This window comes from Chelmon rostratus, chromosome 2 (assembly GCF_017976325.1).
Source record: "Chelmon rostratus isolate fCheRos1 chromosome 2, fCheRos1.pri, whole genome shotgun sequence".
In the NCBI taxonomy this organism is placed as follows: domain Eukaryota; kingdom Metazoa; phylum Chordata; class Actinopteri; order Chaetodontiformes; family Chaetodontidae; genus Chelmon; species Chelmon rostratus.
Genome location: NC_055659.1, coordinates 23,067,323 through 23,073,322, shown reverse-complemented (window position 1 = coordinate 23,073,322; position 6,000 = coordinate 23,067,323).

Below are 6,000 nucleotides of genomic sequence, written 5' to 3'. Positions count from 1 at the left end.
CTGAAAGATGGCATTTTGATTCTTTAGGAAGCTTCAGATTCTTAGACGCCACCTGTTTTGTGAAAATAACCGCTGAAGCTTTCTTTCACAAGATTGATAGTTGATAGGCTAATTGCATATGCAAAGTATGCAATTCCATGGTATTATGTGTAAAATAAATGCAACAACATGCAACATCAGTGTTCATCAAAACTTGAATTCCCCATGTAACGATATTCTAGTGTAAGTCGAGATGGAAATAAAACCCTTATGTGGCTCGTCGAGGACTATTAAGTATCTGCATGCTTCTATGTAGTTCTATGTAGATACCAGAAAAAACAGGGCAATAAACAAAACTTAAATGGGCACATGGCTAACAGTCTTCATCTGAATATAGTCGATCCCCTCCCTAAGGCTCTGAAAATGCAGATAAAAAAATGATACTTAACTCACTCAGCCTCCAGTCCAAAAAAGGAGATGATCCGCTCTGGGTTCCCGCTGACGGGGGGAGCTTTGGAGGGCAATTCGGAGCGCTCCTGATACGATGACCCATATGTCACACGTCTGAAGGCATCATGGAAGGCGGCAGTAGTGTTGCGAGATGTGCTGAGTGCTGCAGGGTGACAGTGAGTGAGGTTTCTCGTATTGAGAACAAAGGAGAAGATGCTCCTTGGTTGATACTGCTCAAGTGTGTATACCTGAGTGATTAAGCAAAGGTGTGTTTGTTATAGCAACAGAGCAAACATACTTCCCTGTTGCATAAGGATAAGATGCATGCTCAAGATGGATCCTAAATGGGCAGAAATATAAATGTCCCTTTCTACAAGTTAATATAAAGATGACATGACCCTTTGTGTCTTGGAATCTATAAAGATATAAAGCATTTTCCAACTAATGGGCAAAGCCGGAGAGCAGGAGCAGGTCGAGGCAGGCTGTTCTGTGCTGTATTGTGGGGGAGCCAAACATTTGCAGCATCCAGATCCAGCTGATGTTTTATTGCTTGGGATCACAGCCAGCTTTACGAATGTGCTGACGTGAGTTTAGGCAGTTAAATATGCTGAATAATGTGTATAATTCACTCAGTGTCCCACTCCTGTCCTGGCTCTTAGCTAGAGAGCTCCAGCCTCTGTGGCTCACTCCCGATTCAGATTTAAAAACTGAACAAAACTCTATTTAAAGGACAGTTTTAGTACAGTAGAGCTTACAGTAAAATAGATTCCTAACTATGCCAAGTACCTCATTAGTCCCTGTTATGAAAACCCTCTCTGTCGTTGGCTGTGATGTGACAGCTCTCCGCAGCCCAGTCGCATAATCTGATGGCCTTTTTGTGCCGAGCCATTCATCCTTAATCTTCCAGAGCAACACTGAGCTTTGCAGCACTGCTTTAGTTAAAAGAAGGATTTCACTTTCTCTCTCTCTCTCTCTCTCTCTCTCCCTCTCTGTGGATATTATGATGAATGAGGCATTATCAGGGCACAGAGGTAAAGTAGATTAAAGTGACATCTAAAGCAGAAAAATGACCCTCCTCATTTACAGAGCCCGTGTTAAGTGATGAGCACAGATAAGTCATGGGTCAGCGAACGTGACCCTTTGTTATACAATGCAGGCCGCTCGGGGAGTTATGCTACGTGCACCGGCCTCGCATATGAAAAGTTCATATGGTTTTAATGACTTATGAATGATGCACATGCTGCTTTCAGATGTGCAAAATGGTGCATCGGTGCAATGTCACGCCACAGATAATATGAGGTCGTGTGTGGCCTGCAGGTTGCATATAGGATTACACACACACATATGCACAGCACTGTTTTCACCCATCAAAACACATTTTGTGTCTCTTGATGCAGAGGACGGCTCAATGATGGCTCACAACAGTCTGATCTCATTCATCAAAGCATGAGCTGGGACAGACATGCCCTGAAAAAAACTTTACAGACTTCTGGTTTTGCAGCTACATTGACCCATTAGAGGTTCTAAGAATTAAAAAGAAATATGGAGTTCAGTTAAATATTTATACAAAGTTCACTGCAAGAAAGATTAAAGATTGAGATGTGAAATGTCAGAGAGAAAGCTGTGATAGTTTCCAAACAGAGGGAGGCTTTGTGGTATTACTAACAGAATAAGAAGAGAAGTTCCTTCCAGGATAAATGTGTTAAATGTTCAAAAGTCAGGCAACATCACAGGATAAAGTCCTGTCTGTTTCTACATCTACGAAAACCACAGTTCATTTAAAGCATCATCTCCTCTCATTCTTTCTTCATGTCTTTCTTTTTTTCTCCTTATCCATTAATCTCCCTCTCCCACCACCTTGTTTTCTTTCTACTTCCATTCATGTAATCCTGAAATTATTCAGAAGTTATACCACTGGTAATGCACTATAAAGCTGTTTTTTTTTAATCATGTTTTCAAGTTCATGTTGTATTCATCATGAATGTACAGTATAGTAATAACAAGATGAAGAGATTTCAGCCATGCTACTGGCTCTGTGAGGCTGTACTTGAGGATGCTTTGATCTAAAAGCTGGCGTCAGCAATGTTAACATGCTGATGTTTATGAGATATGATGCTTGCCTTGTTCGCCATCTTATTCTAGTGTGCTAATATTTGCTATATATGCCATTGTTTCTGTAGATATTTGGGCTTAAACCAAAGTACTGGACAAACTAAATTTCTGACTTGATGATGGCCAAAGACGAAAAGTACTTAAAAAACATCAGCTGGAAACCATGGATTTCTGTACCAAATTTTGTGCCAATCCATCTAGTAGTTGTTGAGATATTTCAGTCTGGACCAAAGTGGTGGACCAACAGACAGCCATCCCAGCCACACACACACACACACACACACACACACACACACACAGCCACACCACTAGCATGACAGTAGAGTAAATCTTCCAGATTGAATTCTTCACTTTTCATTTACACCAAAACACTACGCAGTTTTGGTAGGATCCCCAAAGATGATTATTATTTAAAATTCAAAGTCTATCCTTTGTCAGCTTATTCAGCATTTTATATGAAAAATATCCCACATAGCATGTCTGACATTGCCAGCTTATGTGCCCGGCTTGAGCTTTCTTCTTTTATTTTATTAATGACTCAGCAAAAAACATTCCTGCCATCAACATTTTATCAGACGGAAACAAGTCAAATACACCACCACAATATTATGTTATTGTATGTTTTTGTGTCTTATATGAAGTACTGTCAGGATTCTGCTTGATAACTCTGCTTAAATACTTTAGTGCTCATTTAGCTCCTTTAATGTGTGCATTTATGTCGTGTTTTTGTTGTATGCATTTGATCATAATTAACATAAAAATAAAATATAAAATCATCTGAGCCACAGTGACGCAGTGATGTATTTGCGTAAGTGATGAGATGACCTCATTAATCAAGCGTGTCCCTGTGTGTTTTGAAAATCTCCCACACGCTTGCAATCAAGACTGGCACGGTGGACTAGTAGTGAAAATACATCACACAAACCGGCTCTTGTCTACTTCTAAACACTGCAAGTGGGAATACTGGGACACACCACGTGTCTGTAATGCTTCCATCACATAACGCATCTTGAAATTAGAAATGATGGATGGCTGGGTCACTGCATGCATCATGAAAGCTACTAATGGTGGAGGACTGCCAGAGTGTAGCACCCAAGCCATCTGAGCGCAGCTGTCAGATTTGAAGGCCACATTATTACTGTTGGCCGCTAAGTTCACTCCGTCATTGCTTGTCAGCGGCACCACCAGGCACATCAGGCAGAGTGAATGGAAATGGTGGCTAATAATAGTTTATGATGAACAAACCATCCTCATGCAGGTCTTCCTCATTACATATGCTGTCATAACACAGCAGCACCGTGGCAGAAAGTGATTATGCGAAAGCACTGCTTTCATGCACGACAAGGTCCTGACTTTTCCATATATCTCCTCAAGATCAGCACTGACATTCATTACAGATTCTGTGTGGCTGAGTTTAATATGTAGATCCTATAGTGCCATGTAGTCTTAAAAGACAGCATTTTGATTGTTCTGTCAACATCGACCACATACTGTGGACCACGCTGTGGTTGTAGAACATGTACTGCATGAAATTTGATTTGATTCATGTGGATAAAACACAACATGCTGTTGATTCTGAGTGCATATTTGCAGTTTGAATGCACACGCACAGATTTGCATTCATTAATGTGTGGGAGAGTGAAGGACAGATGGAGAGAACATGACAGTGAAATATAGAGAGGCAGCAAGCGCTAGCAAGAAAACGTTGACACATGCAGACTGATGGATGGGCAGGAAGGGAATAGGAAATTTTGGGCCCGTGGCAGTGTGTCTGCCTCTGTCGATCTGATTTGGGTGACACTGTGTGACAGGAAGCTGGCAGAGGAGCTGGGTGACCCCCCCCCCCCCCCCCCCCCCCCCCCCCCCCCCCCCATTGAAGGTCATAATGGAAGTGGCATGTAGACACATTCAGACACACACATACACATACTGTCTTGTACATTCATTTCCTGGAGACTTACCCTAACCATAACCATAACCTACCTAACTTTACCCTAACCCTAACCCGAGTCTTCACCCTAAAATTTAGTGATTTCCATTACAGGGACTGGTCCCATACGGAAGGCAAGTCCCCACATTGTGACCATGCATACAGATCCCCCACAAAGTCAGTAATACATGTACACATGCACACACGTAGTCTCCAAGTATAAAACCTCCTCTACCCTTAACTTCTCATCAGTCCTCAAACCACTACCAGGGTCATTCACACTGGTGCAATGTTGGTGTTAAGCCAAATAATGGTGACTAGAGCTCAGCCCATTCCTGGTGAGACAAATCAAGTCAGGACTCTGAATATCTTTATCACTGATCCCAGGCCAGGAGAAGAACTCAGCCAATTTTCAGATATTTAGAAACAACACTGAGGGTCTACAGCCATGCTAGCATCTCTGTGAAACAGACAGTGGTGCATTATGCTAAATGCTAACATCAGCATGCTAACAGGCTCACAATGACAATGTCAGCATCATGATGTTTAGCAGATACGATTAGCATGTTCCACATCTTATTTTAGTGTGTTAGCATGCTAATATTTGCTGATTAGCACTGAACACAAAGCATAGCTGAGAATGGTGGGAATGACTGAACACAACGCACTGGACAAAAAGAAATCCTGAACTGATGATGGCGCTAGAGGAAAAGTCAGGAGATCACAGAAGTCTTTACAGTTCATCCTGAGGGGGGATATGAATTTGATTGACCTTTTTCCAAAACACAAATATCAACCTCATGGTGGTAGCCGATCACTACTGTTGATGGGATACATCATCTGGGAACTTCGAAAAATTTGCGCAAAAATATTATGAAATTTCACCGGATATATGAAAACTGTGATCTACTGGTAGCTGTCGAGGAAAAAACAGGGGATCGCCAAAATGTACACAAATGTAATGGCAATCCATCCAGTTGTTGCTGAGGTATTTATGTCTGGACTGAAGTAGCTTGGCTGAAAACAACAAAAACTAATTTTGCTCTTTGGAAAAACTTGTACATGTGATTCTTGCTGCCTCATCAGAACATGCGATGCATGTGGCAGGTACATATGTCCATCATCTCCTTCCCTGTCACAAAGTTGTTTTCCCTTTTATCAAAAGGTTCACGCCACTGAAGAATAACTCCCACAGGATAAGGAGCTCTTTTGTTTCTTGTACTACTTAATAGCTTACCTCTGGTGGATGTATTTTTTATAGGATGGTTAGAAGTGCAGTGTTAGTGCTGTTTAGTTTAATGGTGCTCTGGAGATGAATGAAGATGTTCATAATTTATAACGCTTGCATCTTGCTCTGTTTAAGTACTTTTCTATTTTAATGTTTATTGTTCATCAATTGCCTTCAAAGAGAAATTTCCTAGGAGGAAACTGCGATGAACTGAGCACTTATTAAACATGCATTTGATGTATGAGCAGCTGATGAAGATGAAGATAAGGGAAAGTTGTACCTTTTCATCTTAAAAGCACAC